General features: G+C 31.2%; 1 protein-coding gene and 1 long non-coding RNA gene across 2 annotated transcripts in view; one reads left to right on the forward strand and one right to left on the reverse strand.

Moving 5' to 3' along the window:
* The window catches only part of LOC140062098 (transcription factor AP-2-alpha-like), a 125,353-nt gene that overhangs the window by 67,450 nt on the left and 40,963 nt on the right, over positions 1-16,940 (reverse strand). The gene's annotated exons all lie outside the window — the stretch shown is intronic.
* The window catches only part of LOC140062103 (uncharacterized), a 48,036-nt gene continuing 42,690 nt past the window's right edge, over positions 11,595-16,940 (forward strand). The window contains exons 1-2 of the long non-coding RNA XR_011847458.1: positions 11,595-11,639; positions 14,498-14,587. This is a non-coding gene — a long non-coding RNA (uncharacterized lncRNA). The remainder of the gene's footprint in view (positions 11,640-14,497; positions 14,588-16,940) is intronic.

Here is a 16,940-nt window from a genome sequence, read left to right on the forward strand (position 1 = left end):
TTATTAATATTCTTGACAAGAAGTTAACTGATAGCAATATGCTCATGTCCAATTACTCAATAGGCCTGTTATCGTCAATATAATTTCAACAAAATCAGTCATTACCGTACATTAGTAAATATAACGACAATTTGGCACTTTCTTGATATCATAATGCTTGCTTCCAGGACGCAACGCTAGAACGTATGTCGCAACATAAGCGAATTGACCAATCACAAGCGACAAATCCGAATAATATCGCTTTTGATTGGTCAATTCGCTTAGGTCCTAGTGAGAACCAAGATAGTTGGCGTGCCACACAAATGCGCAGCTGCGGAGGAGTCTAAAATCTGTTATGCGCAAGTTCAGAAACATATGACCATTATGCATAATGAATATAGAATATTAAGATTTGCCTTAATACTATTTTTCTTTCTTGGTAACTGTGAGATACAGGCAAGCAAATATCTTGTCAGTAGATCACACAGGAAGCCGAGAAGGATGCGATGAAAGCGGGGAAACTGATTCAGATACCTCATGTTGAGTGAATGTGGCAGGCCTAGCAAATACGTTGCCTAACTTGTTAATTGGCAGTGCTATTCTGAAGTTATTTAATTCATGTAATTGACAAGCTCAGATAGCTTAACACGTTTAAAGAGGGTTGTTCACTTTTTTTCCTGAACACTTTAAAAACGGAAACAAACCTAGGAAATAACCATTACCAAACACGATCGGAAATGACCGTGTTCGACTAATTGTCAAGATGTGACTTGTCGTCTTCATATAACCAACTAACAAACATTTTCCTTTTAATCACCACTGAGTGGCTCACTTTAATGTACTAAACCATATATAAATGAGTCAGTTCATTTCTCAATTGGATTGGTCTCGATTGTTCTTGTATAGTTTTACATCAAAAAAGTGTCGAATCATACCTCATCTACCTCTCCACCTATGTTAGTGTTATTTCATTATATCACAGGCTGTTTTAGAATGTCTCTCCTTATACGGTATTCTTTAATATTTCCAATGTACGTTTATCAGGTTTAAATGTAAACTTAAGGATTAATTAAAAATAATTATTACGTCATTTTTTTAAATAAATTAAATAGATTAAATGTTAGGAATAATTGTTACGTCATATTTAAAAATTAATTATCAAAGTGAGTAAATGTTGATACTCGACTTTTGTAGTGAACACTGAATTTGTTTGAAAGTTTAAATGTCAACTGAAATAATTATCATAAACAAATTTTAGGAATAAAACTGTTTTTAAAAGTATTTCCGAAAGCTCGGCAACCTTTTCTGCCTGTTTTACTTTTTCGTTTTAATTTAGCTATTTGCTTATTTATTTTTATCTCCAAATGTTTTTATACTTTTAATGATAGGTTCGAAGGAAATCTGGAACACCATGATCATTTCAATTCTGCGAACAGTTATAAAGTTGGTTGATACCCTTATATTACAAAGAACTTCACTCCAAAACACAAACCAGTAGGTATCCGATTGCCCTAAGGGTCACCAAGTTGGTAAAGAGTTAAAAAACATATTGAAACAAACAATAATACAATAGTTATTCTGTTATACTTGTTTTAATATAAGTACCAGCCTTTCTACAGTACCTAGACTCAGATGATTTGATTTCCCTGGTTTAGGCCTAATCTAAATGATATACACTTTTCAAATGAGTAGGCATATAGGCCTAACTATTTCTTTCGCATGATCTGTAAGTTTTTTCCTTTTCCAACTTTACAACTCCATCTAAACATCAATAATTTATTTGTGATTTATATTTTTGAAAATATAAAATAAAAAACTGCTCCTGTAAATGAACATTAGTTTTTATTTTATTCGTAATATATTTTACTTTTTTTACTATTATTATTTTAGTTTTAAATTTTAACTGGTCTGTATTTTAGAATGTCGAATATAATGGGAAAATATAGTAAAATAAACACAGCCAGAAGCTAACGGTAATTTAATTCTTTTCCATTGTTAAACGTATGTAATCAGTTACCGTATAAAATAATATATATTTAAATCACCCAATCTATCATTTAATATCATATTGTAAATTACATTAATTCTAACTGAAATGGACGTTTAGGTTTCTTAGTCATAAAGGATTTTTTTTAAAGTTTAATGCTTTTTTTAAGATTAAATTATTTGTTATTGTTGAAACTAATCGATCATTTAAATTGTATTAAACAAGAAGGTAACACAGCACAAAGGTCGCCTGCTAGATGTTCGTTAATTTTTCTCTGTGAAAAAGTTCTAACTTGTAATTGATGTCTTAAACTCGTTTTTATTGTTAGCTTTATAATGTTAACACCTGGCCTATGGCTTTTTCTGTTAATAATTGATGATATACCTGTGTTTTCAATCGACCAACCCCAATTCAATCATTTTCCTGTTGAAATACAAAAATCCGGATTTTTCAACGTTTTTATTCAATAAGAACAACATACTGAATAACATTCTTATACAATAAAATGTATTTTATCTGACTGCCTGTGATGTTTATAATACTAGAAATTGTATTATTATTTATTTAGTTTTATCATATTAATACAATATGCCTTTTTATAATGATATACTACCGTATATGATTTTGAGACTAGTTTTCTCCGTACAAATTCATGAACATTAATATAGAAAGTATTATCAAATTTTGATTATTTTTATAACAAAAATCGTGATTGCATATATATTAATTTATGTTTGTCATTTTTGCCTATAGTTATGCAGACAGGATGTTTTAATGCGCAACAATTAGAATTTCAGCTAAAAAAAATATATTAAGATTTGAGGATTTGCTGGTGAAAGTTGGCACTTTATGGCCGCTAGAAACGCTAATGGAGCGCGTTCATTTCTCAGCCGTAGGCCTATGCACGTCGTACGCCGGCTTGGTTTTACTGACTCCTTCTTTTTGTCCGAATGGGTAATATGAAAAGATGTCTTTGATTTAATATTTAGAGTTCACGATCAAACACTTTAACGCCTAATTAGTCGATTTGTGGCTAGCTAATTTGCCTCAATTTTAGCCTGTCAGAGTTACTTTTTCAACAAGAAATCTTTCCGCATTGTCCACCGTGACCTTGACTAAACTACGCTGAAATTATCCAAATAAGTGATTTGTCTACATAATAGTTTCGACAATACAGTGACCCAAATGTGTACTATTCAGCTACGACGTGTTTCCGTTTCGCGTTTCAATATTTTTGTACAATTGTTTGACCTGGGATGACCGATTGGTGAAGGGGAATTCTAAAACCGTGTTCATTCATTTTGACGACGTTAAGTCGAACTGTCAACACACGTGCTTAATTCAATTCGATTTGATTCTATCGACGAGTCGAAATGTGTTTATTATAGAATTCAAGGGTCACCAATTTCAGCATAGTACGGTACACTATGTAACTCCATAAACTCATTTGCCAAATTTTATAATGACTATGTTAAAAAATAGAAATATTCTTTTTACGTATACTTGTATTAAAATTACTATTTTTTAATATTACCTTAATGTGAATTTAGTTTAAAACACCCTCGCTGCAAGAACACCACATATAAAATATCTAATTGGGATTCATTCCATCAAATTGATCCTTTGATGGCTTAACTGCCTGTTTTATTGTTAAGCAAGTCTTAAACCAGCATTGCTTCCTTTCTTATGAGGTTACTTTCAATTGTGGTTTTATTTTTGTTTACTATTTATTCATAAAGTTCACTCCGTGAGCTTGCACTATTTGCGGTTGTTACGGTCTATTTAAAAAGGCTATAGTTTGGGATGTAAATTTAATTAGGGATAATTTGTTTACTATAGCACAAACAAAGACACATAATCGATTTATTCACATAAATACCCCCATTATGGAATGTACCGTATTGCACTAAAATAGAATTGTGTATCCGTTTAGGTATAAACCACTGGGCTATTAATCTAGAGCGGACACAAGCACTACCCCTGGATGCTCTCTTGACAGGGAAGAGTGAATATAATAATATAATTATAGATTATATTATTATTAATTTCACTTTTGCTTGGAGGATTCAAGTTAAAATGTCCACTTGGTGCAGGTATCCAGGTTAAAGTTACGGTGTGAATCATTCATTAGCCAACTCGGCTGCCATCTGTCTTAGCTATTGCATATATCCAACAGCGTTTCAATCAACATTATACAAGGTGTCTGGCCCTTTTAGACTAATATCGCATACATTGGCCTCTTAAATTGAAATGATATAGGTTAACAATTATTAATATGAGTATTATGTATTATAGCTGTTACTGAGTTTTTTCCAATTCTTGGCTCATCGCTCGTGTAATTTTTGTGGTGATCGGACTGTTTATCACAACGTTGTTTATTTTTTTATATAGGCCTACTTTTTTATTCTGTTTACAGAAGTTATACAAATCTGAAATTAAATATTAAATATAATATGTCATTTACTTACTAAAACATTATTCTTATTGAATTCCAATGGGCGTTAATTTGCGTTTTCAACATTCACAAAACTTACATAGTTTTAACAAGAAAACGAAAAAAAAAACTTGCTAAGGCAGTGTTGAAATAAAAGAAACGAAATTTAAGGTATCAAAAAATGTAAATATTTGTTTACTCTTATATTTTAGGCATATAAGTATTATTATTCTTCTTCTGAAGTATGTTATAAAGTGTAGGCCTAGGCCTATAGTGTGTTAAGAATAACACCGGCCTATACTTTTATTCATGTAAAATATAACCTGACAACAGAAATTTTCCCCGTTGCTTTATTGACATCTATTCTATTAAGAGATAAAGCCAATTATTCATATTACCCTGTAGTATTGTACAACATGACACGATGTTAAAACATTACTAATAACCTAACTATGTTATAGCTGTACAATAAAAGGTCCGTTATTTAAATATCATTATATTGTTACATGGTATAATCAAACATCTTTAATCTTTAATCTTCGCTCATTATTCCTTCACACTTGGTTTACAGTCCATAGCCCGGAGCTCCCAGAAGCGCAAATATTCTACTAGTCGAGGTTCAATGTATAATCGGTCTTTGCTATTAAAGAAAAAACTCGAATAATGCCCTTATTGTTAAGCTACCAATTGAATTGACTTAAGTCTTCGACAACTTTTATGCTCTTAACAAAATTGAGCAAATATTCGGTACACTTCTAGCCTCTGCGTTTGAGTATTTCCAAGGTCCCTTAAAATACTAACTGTTCAGCAAATACTGGTGCTTTGTGTTGCTCTGGTTTTGGGCTATAGAATTTCAATCCTCAATTTATTTTCTTTTATTCTAATCTATATTTCCTTCACAAGAACAATATCAATCATCTTTTGTGTCACTGTACTTTTAGGTCTGTTTTTGATCTATACAACTCATTAAAAATGTCCTATTTTTGGAAATTTGATTGGATGTTGAGTTCAATTTGATTGAAATATATATTTATACTGGGTAACCTCTTCAGTCAAAGACTGGTCTCCCAGAGGGCCCAGTTGGTGATCAGTGGCTGTGATGTACTAATACACCGGGGTAACCCCCTACTCGTCTCGAAAGATGTACTAGGTTCTTTAAAGTGCACACGAGCAAGTTGTGTACACTGGACCTACGGTTTATAGTCCTTATCCGAGAAGACTCGTTCTACCACCAGACCCATGGAGTGAGTGAGCTCGAACCCCTGCCGATGTTATGGCTACGTGATTACGGTTCCACTGTCTTAACCGCTCGGCCACTCACCCAGCTTGGCCACTTCCAACTAGAGTATAGCTGATGTTGGTTTCTGCACCCACTGTTCTTTGGCAACAATTTGAATTTGTCTGCTACAACTATGTAACTTCAACAAATACGAAAAACTATGTGATCAACTCATAACTTTTCACTCAAAAATCATTTGCTGATGCTGCTTTTTCGAGTATTTTTATTTTGAACTTATTTTGTTACTACTTTTTATCTCACACGACTATTCAAATGATAATAGAAAAATTTGTGTGGAATAGGTTTGAGTTAAAAAGTTCAATCTGAATAAACTTTAAAACATTATAAAGCACTTCATGGTAAAAAGCGCCATCAGTCATCTTGTGAGCTAACGATAAATATGCCTTAACTTCAAGAAGTTCCTAAATGTTATCAGCCTCAAACTATTTTTTTATTCTTATTTCCTTTCCTTACTTTCTTCTGAGTTAAAATAAAAATGATTACGCTTTTAATCAATTAGTAATCAAATACAGTAGTAACAGAAGCCACCTTCATTCTCATTAATATTATTTACGTCTATTTTTAGACGCAGAATAAAACAACAGAATAATTTCATGATTGAATTGTTGATTTTAGGAATCAATGCTAACTAAAAGGACATAAGATGAATAAAGATTAATATTTGAATTTGTTATTTTTTATACTGGGTAACCTCTTCAGTCAAAGACTGGTCTCCCAGAGGGCCCAATTATGATCAGTGGCAGTGTGTGTACTAGTAGACAGGAGTAACCCCTGCTCGTCTCGAAAGATTTACTAGGTTCTTTAACGTGAAAATGTGAGCTAAATGTGTACACTGGACCAACGGATTATAGTAGATGCCTAATACGTTATCTTAATTCGGTTATTCTATGTATGTTGTCGAACAAGACAGTTAAGACTGTGAATGCGAATCTATAAAATAAATATAAATAAACAAAAATACTATTAATTAACCTTCTTTATTTCGTAGGGACTAGACTGCAATGCTGATAAGAATAACAGGCATATAATATCATTGCAAACATGAAGGAATATGAAAGTGCATCTTGCACAGAATCTTTGCGAAATCTGAAAACAAATAGAGAAGACAAAAACTGACAGGCTGACAATTAAAGGTAAAGACGTATATAGATGCATCTTACAGATATAATATGCAAATGCTTATATACAGGACATATGGAATTAACTGTATGTATGCTTTTAATTATTACTTTTGTGCTTATTTAAGTTTACATTCACACAAATGGTCTAAAAGAGAAACATCTTCAAAGTGTCGATAGCCACTTTGAGCTTGTATGTCCCTGTGTAAACACCAATTTCAAACGTGAAACCGGTGAACAAAGGTATACACCCTCCCCTGAGTACTCCCTCCACTTGTCAGCCAAATTATGAATATAAAATCCACCAGCATACGTCAATATAGGCTTCTGTCTTACACACGTTTTGAGGAATAGGTGTTACACGCTATTGTTACTTGTGCAAATTAAAATGCTTAAAATGACAAAGATTCTTCTGAAATCAGAAGAGTCTTACTGATGGGTACTTCATGAGTTAGATTACCACTAAGCGTATACTAATTTTTTTAATACATCAATACATTAGTAAATAGGTGTCCTCGGCCCACTTATTATATTTTGGATAACTGAATGGCCTATTTTCATCACTTTGTTGGGATAACACGTACTTTAACAATCAATGTATGTATTACTGTTATTAAAAAGGAACAATAACCATTAACAAAGAAAAAAAGTTAAGTTATCAACTTTAATACACTATTAAGTAAATGTGCTTTTATCAAAATGAGATAACCTTTGACCTAAATATAGGCATAATTTCAGATTTTAGTGTTTTTACAATCAATTAAAGCACAGTTCCCTTGGTTTATAAACAATCTGTTAATTACCGTATTGTTTTGGTGAAAATTCAATCTTAAAACTTTATATTTTTTTTGGTGTATGCTAGTGGCAAACTTACTTCCTAAAACATATTTTGAGTAACTTAAATGAAATCAGAATTAATTTATTATTCATCGCTAAAATACTTACGACTACTCGGATTATGCTAACCAACAACAGAATGCTTTTTAAAAATCGAAATCAATCATGGCCGCCGGGGGCGTCGTTCAAAGATATCGATCCACATTTTCATAACGAATAATATCTTTAAACGTAAATCCCAAATTGTGCTTTTGACTAGTAGTTAGTATTATTAGTAGTGAAAGAGTAAATACATTATTATTATTATTAATTAGTGCTATTATTTTGTTAAAGAATTATTGTCTTAAGGTCTAGATTAGAAATCGATCTGCGCTTTGTACCCTCTAATTCAATCTAATACAACATGTATTTACTTTATTAATTAACACAATAGTCGAACTTTAAAATAAAAAAGAAAATAGGCAGGTTAACTAAAGATAGTAGTTGATCCAGGCATGAAGAAATAGAGATAAAAGGCCGTCAAAAAGCAAGTTGAATTTACCATTCTGAATAGCTTAGGCCTACTGCGCTATATACGCTTATATGTCACAAACAGACAACATAAACACTTTAAAAAATTATTGTTTAAAGAATCAATTTTTATGAATTATCATCTCATTAATATTACTATCATCAACGTAATTATCAACGTCATCACATCGTCATGAACATCTTTATTTAAAGTTACTAATTATAATTTAATAACTACAAACATGTAACATTTTGTGAGAGTGGTGCCAATTTACATCTGTTTATGTTTTTTCGTAAAGTCACTGCTTTATTCTAATTAAAATCAGTTAAAAAACTTGATTCATTTAAGTAATCATAATCAATCGAAATCATTATTCAGATCATAATTGTTAAAATGAGTTCCTCCAGTTTATAATAAACAGATGGTGAAATTGACTATGTGTCTTAAAACACAAAGAGAAAGTTAAAGGTTTCTTTAATAGAAACTATCGCCTATAGCCAACAATAACAAAGAAAGTAAGTGTGTCAAAAAGAATAATAACTGATTTAAGCTAACATTTACAATATAGTATATTCATAGTGTATAATAGACTGGAATGGTCACCCCCGGTAAAAATATTGTTGAAATAATTTATAATATATTTACATGAATTAATAACACTTAATTTGAAAAAATTAAAAATCAATTAGTCTGTACAGATCTTAAATTAAAACAGAAAAAAAACAACATCAGGAAAAGTTTTTAAAGTGACAGTAGATCAGTTTACATACACAACCCGAATACACGAATGCATCCGAATGTACGAACGTACCCGAATGCACGAACGTACCCGAATACGTGAATCGTAATGAGTGTAAACCAGGTGCTGGTGGTTTTTTTACTAATATTATTTTCAGTTCTCTAATCCCAATATCTAACACAGTATTGTGTATTCGGAATAAAAAAACAAACATTACTGGGGTTTTTTCCGACCTTATGGTATAATGACATAGTTTATTTAAATTGAGAACACGAATTTTGAGGTAGCAATACGTGCTAGGGAACACCAGGATATTAGTTCGTATGTTAGATTGTTAAGGTAGCAAATAGGATATTAGTAATATAGTTCGTAAGTTAGATAACGACATTTTAACTTAGGCATGTTGAATATTGTTTTTTATACACACTTTTCATTATATTTTAATAGCTAAATATTATTTCATAATTTTAGAACCTTTTTCATTTTTCATAATTTATCTCGTAGTATGAGACTTCTACATACAGTAAAGATTGCATACTCTTAGTTTGTACTTTTAGGTTATCCACTATACATGGTATTTCAAATAACACTTTTTAAAGTTAAAATTTGAAAGTTTTAAGAATTTTATTTAAAATCCTTTGAATTGTCAAGGTTTTAAACATTTTACTATTTTTTTGTAAAACAGCTGTTGGGTGTATTTTTTTACAAAAAAACTGTAAATGTAACAGTTTTTTTTTAACACTGTAGGCATATACATGGTATTTCAGATAGTTTAGAAGAGAAATTTCAAAAGTAATTCAATTGACGATTTAGATGTATGGCTTTGTGCTTTAATCGATTAAAGCACATACAATAATCGAATCTTTTCAACATATGGATCCATAAACTTTATTTTCATTTTGTCCCATGGATTTACGTAATATTTCTCATAAATTCCTATAATAAATAGTTTGAAAACTACCATACTAAACAATAGAATAACCAATTTAACTGTTTGAAAAAAAGGTTGTGCAAATGTACAAGAATAGGTTCAATGTTAAAAAGCTAATATTGACTACGACCTTCTCATGAAACTTGATATTCTTCTGTTAAAAGTCGTTCTCCAAATCACATAATCAATTTTTATATTGATCTTATTTATCTGCTATTTGTACAATGATCTGCTTCACAAACGAAAGCTATTTGAGAATATAAAATATGAGACGGGGTACCAAAGTGTAAACTTAGAACAACAATAGTGTCTTAGCTGTTCAAACAGTAAATGTGATACGTTTGGAAGCATCAACTATAGTTTACAAAAGAAGACAAGAATTACAGAACAAATACAATTCGATATGAACGTTTGAATGAGACAAAGATGATATGATAGGAATATAGCGAAATAAGCAACTTGTTTAAAATTGGCAGATTATTGTGATGTTAGACCGATTTATTTGTAAGAATCAAAAACATTGGTTTTATGTTTATGTGAGCACTATTTCCACTTTTTTTGAAACGAAAAAAAATTCGCAACCACACATGTACTGTAGGAGTTCATAAAAGATTCGAATAATTTGTCAGTGTGAAACTTAATACATTTCGGGTATAGGCCTACATGATTGTTTATTTGTTGATATTTGTAAATTATTATTTTTTATATTTTGTCAGGAACGTCTCTGCTGCATTGAGCCATACAACTTTATTGCATGGTCTCATGTTATATCATTTCAAGTTTCTTTATTTTTGTTCAGGAAAAAGGAATTATTTTAGTTTTAGAAATGTATTATTGAAAACATAATTACGTCCTTTGCTAATTTTATGAACAGAACCCACTTTCAAGTTGAGACTAATATACGATCTGTACGGTTCAGTCACCTCTAGTGCTAGTAGATGGCTGTAAGTGATTTAAATTGAATTTCGCCTGTACGAAGGAAGAGCAGCTCTTTCCCCTGAAGATAAAGCCCGGTAGCCACTGTCATTTTATAAACCTGTATTATTACCGTATCGTGTTTCTCTCTGTAGAATTTAAAGGCAAGGTGTTGGTTGTGAGATTCTCTGGGGAGTGATTGATCTAGATGTATTTTCATTAACGTCTAATCCAATGCAACTAAATTCCAGTAATGTCTTTGGAATATGACTTTGTAGAAATTTAACTTTTTTTTTCCAAAGATAATGAAAGAGTTAATATAGAGTTTCCGCTTATTTCTCCTTCCTTAAAGCAATGAATTGTTATTGTCCCGTAAGCTTTAATTTTGTATTACATTATATCACCTGACTAATTGTACTAATTAATGTTACTAATTGAGTGAGGTACGATAAATTAGCATAAATAGTGGGCAATTAACCTTGTATATAATACAGATTACATTCTGTAACCATTCATTATGGAACCAGTAGTAACACACTTTTCTGTTTTGAGTGTTATTACCAATGACGTCATTATCGTTATTTTTTGCTTCCTCTGTTAACTATTGAATATGAAATTATGGGTGCCTTTATTGTCACAACTGAAACAGGACTGTAAATAATAATGCGTGTATAGGGCTACTCGTTCTTCCCACCCGGAATTAGAAACAATATATAGATAATTTTTTTAAAGATAATTTTCCCTTTTGCGTTATAAAGTCAATAAGAAATTTCCATTTTTTTTATATTAAAGAAAGTTTGTATTACGTTGTATATACATTTACTATCACTACTAGTATCATCACATCCATTAAGGTCATATCTTCGACATCACCAACATTTACTAAAGGTAAATTGTTTATTTCTAATTGATTGTGTCCAATTATCAACCAGACAATAATTTATTTGGCAAATTTGTTAGGCCTAACTACCGAAATTACTTTTCGTATATTTTCAATCAAATCAAAAGAAAACTTAGTTTAGTTAGGACCAAGGCTTCAATAATGTTCAATACGCCTTTCTAACAAAAAGATTACACATAACACTAATAGGCCTAATATTTTTACATTTTCCTTAATAACAAAGAATTCGTCATTAAAAAATGTGGTTGTGGTCGACTGAACAGCGCGTAAATTACGCTAATGCTGATTGGTTGTAATTGGACTGATGTAAATTGGCGAGCGTTAACTTGTGAGAACTAATTGTAGTGTCATTACACACAACAAGTGACTCATTATTGTACATGAATGATATCTAAATGAGTCGAATGTGTTCGACTTAATTAGCGTAGTCTGAACTGTTATGAAGGATGGTACTAAATTATAATTACCCATTTGTTAAATTGTTGCATATATTCTTAGATTTAAAACATGAAAATAAAATTTCAGTGAAGGCATTTTCGATAATGCAAGTAAATTGTTGGAGTGATAACTTTGTACATTATAATAAGCCAATTGTAATTGCCTCGTCTATATTATATATTCATTGAACTGCAGATATGATATGAATACAAATTAATAATTACAAGAAACATATTGTAACACATTAGTACACACATTCTAAAGCTCTGTCTACACTATACACTTTATGTCATAAAAACATGTGATGTGCCCATATATGGACATGACGATGTCATATCACTACCATATTTAGGAATACCACTACCATATTTAGGCACATCACACTTTTTTGGTCAAACTAGTTTGATAGTGTAGATCTTTGTGTATTCAACGTGTTTATGTTATCCGTTTATGAAACACCTTGAGCAGTTTATCAAACGTTTAGGCCTAAACACATTTAAAACATTCTAACATTAAATTAAATCTTTTTTGATGGGTCCTTTTTCAATGTAAATATGTTCTGTTTCATTGTTTGAATGTGATATTGGTTATCGCGGTATAATAAAAAAAAGTGAGCCAACCATTGGTCTATGTGTCCTACAAAAGTTAGAGATTCATTATGTGTAGGCCTAAGTAACTTCACCGAATAGGAAATATGGAAGTATGTTATAAAACAATGGTATAACACAGCATATGTTACCGTGATTGAATTGAAAGTATACGGTAGATTCACTAACAAGAAAACAATAGCAAGGATTTTCCTTCCATTCTAATAACGCGACTTAAAATTTAGCCTCGGGGTATCAAGTTGTAAAAAACTAAAAAAAGAAGAAAAACTTAAGCATCTTTTCTGAATTCTAAATCAAATAGTATGTTGAAAGACGTGACCACTAGAACAATGTATTTAAAGAGGTTTGGGTTGATTGTACGTCTTAATATCCACATTGTTGTTTCAGCCCATTTGAACAATAATATTTGAAGTCCTGCATAAGTATAATCTGCTATATTTTAATTATTATCATTTAAGTTGATTTAAAAAATAATAGTTTGTCGAATATACATTGCTGTATAAGTTTCTTTATAAAATTATGTTAAAAATATTTACTGCATGTAAAATAAATAATTTTAAATAATAGGTCATAGAAAAGCATGTATCAATAATAGAATTCGATACCATTCATTCGGGTAAGGTATCATTGTTTAAAAAATCAAATTATTTCAAACATGAATAAAAAATAGTAAGAGAAATATTGAAATTGACGCAGCGTCATCTTGTTTACCGATAACTACAGAGATAGATTTTATTCTCTATGAGTAAAGAGGTTGATCATCAAAAAACGTTAAAAGAAATTGAAAAATCAATAAATAATTATAAGGAGACGTTCTAAAAATTATTATGTATTTTTATAGAAAATGAAGAAAATTAATATCGAGAACAAACTCATAAACTATTAACACATATTATAAACTATTAACAAATTAAATTAACAAATATATACATAAACACTATCAAACTTTATTTTTCATTAAACTCAAAGAAAATAAAGTTCAGTAAACCAAAATACATTTATATATTGCCATGCATAATGATACATCGTATTGATTTTGAAAGCAGAGCAGTTGACTGTGCAGTGGGTTAGCCATAACTTGGCATTTGTATACATAGGCCTATACCCTTTTCTTATGTTTTGAAAGCAATATTCTATTACTAAACGAACCATATTCTATTAAGCCTATTATTATTGTTGTTAATTTATACAATGCAAACTATAATAAATTTTAAACATAAAAAATAATGTTTCAAAATAAATGAGTGCCTGAATTCTGAGTTAAAATGTAACATTACGAGTTTAGAGTTTACATTTTAGAAAATTGCAAATTTTAAGTTAAAATTTATCCCAATATAAATTTCGAGTTAATATCTAGAGCAACAACTTAATATCAACAATTGATTGATTGACTTGACGCGTACTTATTACAAAATGCAAGTTACACCAGCTCAATGTATTTATATATGTTGCTTGTAAAGCCATGCCCTGTTTTAATGTTTGTATTCAGGGGATAAAATTGCAAATTTTGACGTGTAAGTCCAGGTGAAGGTTGCTTACTATCTTAAGGAACGCGCAATCCGTCATTAAGTAAGCGTTTTCAAACATTGAACTTAAGGAATTGAAAGTACGCCTAAATTACTACACAGCTTTTTCTCTGATTAAAGTCATGTTTCCAGAGGCAAGGCCAATCATGACATGTTTAACTGACTGTCAGAAAGAAAGTGTTGAAGAGTACATTTTTCTAAAGTGACAAATACTTCGATTATACTCATACAAAATGCCTTCTATCCCAAATTATGATTTTTTTATTTTTCTAGAGATTATTGTTATTAAAAACATACTGAATTCATTCAATTGACTTGACACCTGAAGTATGATGTTGAGATCCATTACATTTTTATTTACTGGTTAGTAGTTCTAGTTCATTTTTTGCTGCTGCCAATTCTGTATCTTCGTCATACTTTCGTAATTCAATTCGACTTCACAACGCTATTACGCGTACGTCTACACAGCGTTCCACGCATGCTCATTGTTTTACTGATTGTGCGCAATTATTTTCGACTGCGTAATCTTGTGGTGCCTCCTATCATTAAGGTCATGTCGTCATCATGTCTGTGGCCCCGTTGTCCGTTTTGCAGCAAGTGATGTACAGTATAAAGATGTTATTATGATAATGTTAGCTTTCCAAGATATTGTCTGAATCTATTTCATTTACTATCTCCAAATATGATTAATGTTTCGATTTCTAGAATATTTTAAATGTTTTTTGTAAATACCTGGAAGTTGTTATTATTACTATGTTATAAGACTAGGTTAAATTCCTCTAATTCATTTCATTTTTAGGGATTTTTAAAAATAAAAACAAATTAATTTATCTTAAAATGAAATTCTTATTAACTTTTTTAAATGTTTTCAATGTCAATTAGTTCATTACAAATGTTAAAATATAGAAATCTTTTATATACACGGCACTATTTTCTGCACAGCAAAAACCAAATCATTAATCCAAAAAAATTATTTATTCATAATAATGAATACACTATTTCTTCATACACTTTTACTGCACTTTTTTAATGACTGAGAAGGCTGGAACACGACCGCTCAGCCAACTTTAGCCAAAGGTTATACTACATTCATTAGGCTATTGATTTAAGCAATGTTTTTCATATTATTTTGGAATAATTTGACAGCAATTAGCCTTTTAGAATAGAGGCAAGCCTGGCTCGTTCATGTTGTTTACACGTAATGGATTTTGACCTACCCATTTAACGTTTGTTATATTTGAAATGCTAGCGGGTTGGAATACCTGTACATCACTGCATAGTACGAGTATTTATTCTTGATATCGTGACATCTTCAAAAGATACACATCTGCAGAAATGTGAATAATAACCAAATAATTTTAAGCAGTTAGCCTCATGAATACAGATGTCGTATGTAATTTGGAGTGCGCCTGTTATTTAGTATATTGCCTCTTGGAAATGTAATATTCCTACGCCTTTGTCATTTATTGGATGTGAAGTAGCGCGTAACTTAATACGCGCTCACGTACCAGAAGTATGCTAGGTATAGTAAAAACCAAGGCTTGAATATTTATGGTTAATTTGTGTATATGTCATGTTAGCAGCCTCGTTGGCCTTAGTAAAGTTCCAACTTAAGCGCAACAGTTTGACCAATCACAAGCTATAGGCCTACAGTTCCGATTATCCATTGAGCGTCGCGCTTGCGTCATTTTGCGTTGCGTCCTAGTGGGTCTAAGCATTTGCTGAATACGGTCAATAATAAACTACACACTTTTGCTTATGCTCTACTTAGTGTTTATATCTATGCGAGTTTCAGCCATTTTGTTCTCATTTCTTCCCTTATTTAATTCACTGACGACGAAAACTGACTACATGGTTACTCTATCTAACAAGGTCCCTCTGATTTAAATCTTTTCTATTTGTTCTTAAATATTAGTTTGTTTTTAAATATTCCTGAAATATTTAATGGTTATGAAAACTAAATATAAACCAGTAAATAATAATTGTTAACGTAAAAAAACCCAAACAAAATAATTAATAATATTGGACATTGACTACATCGGAGTGGAATAGCATACGTGGAATTGTATGACGTTGTTGAGCAGTGGCTAATCATATAATTGTCGAAACACTCCTACATGATTTTTAATGTCACTTTCTTTGTCAATATCCACGGTATGTCACTTGAAATAGATACAACTTACCAAATGACTTACAAGTCGTAAATTTGCTGCATCATTTACTAGGCTTAAAGCTAACAAGCCCCAGGAGAATTTGACTCCCGAAAACAATAAGTAATAAAACAACGCATTAGTATCCGAAACATTGATCATATCAGTCAATTAATTCTCATTTTTTATAGAACTGGACAGATGTGGGGGGAAATGTCTTACGTTGTAATGCTATGAGAATGGTTACAGCTAGGCTGAATGCTCGGCACACGATAGCCAGACAAGATATCATGAGGACACCTTTATGCGCGTTGATAGGACGTATTTGTGAGTCCTGAGAGGGCGATTTATCATCAGTCTCGTATGTAGGATTGTAATACATGGTTATATTCATTATATTTATACGGAATTAGCGGCCAAATCCCCAATGGCGAACGTATTGTAACAAGATCCAGTGATATATCGTGTAATGCAGCGTATAGATACCGTTAAAGCCAATATGATTCCGACTTCCGACTTATTTTAATGCTGCGGGATAATTCATATTACACACGTGGGTAAAATTC

The sequence above is a fragment of the Antedon mediterranea genome, chromosome 11, assembly GCF_964355755.1.
Source record: "Antedon mediterranea chromosome 11, ecAntMedi1.1, whole genome shotgun sequence".
Lineage (NCBI taxonomy): Eukaryota > Metazoa > Echinodermata > Crinoidea > Comatulida > Antedonidae > Antedon > Antedon mediterranea.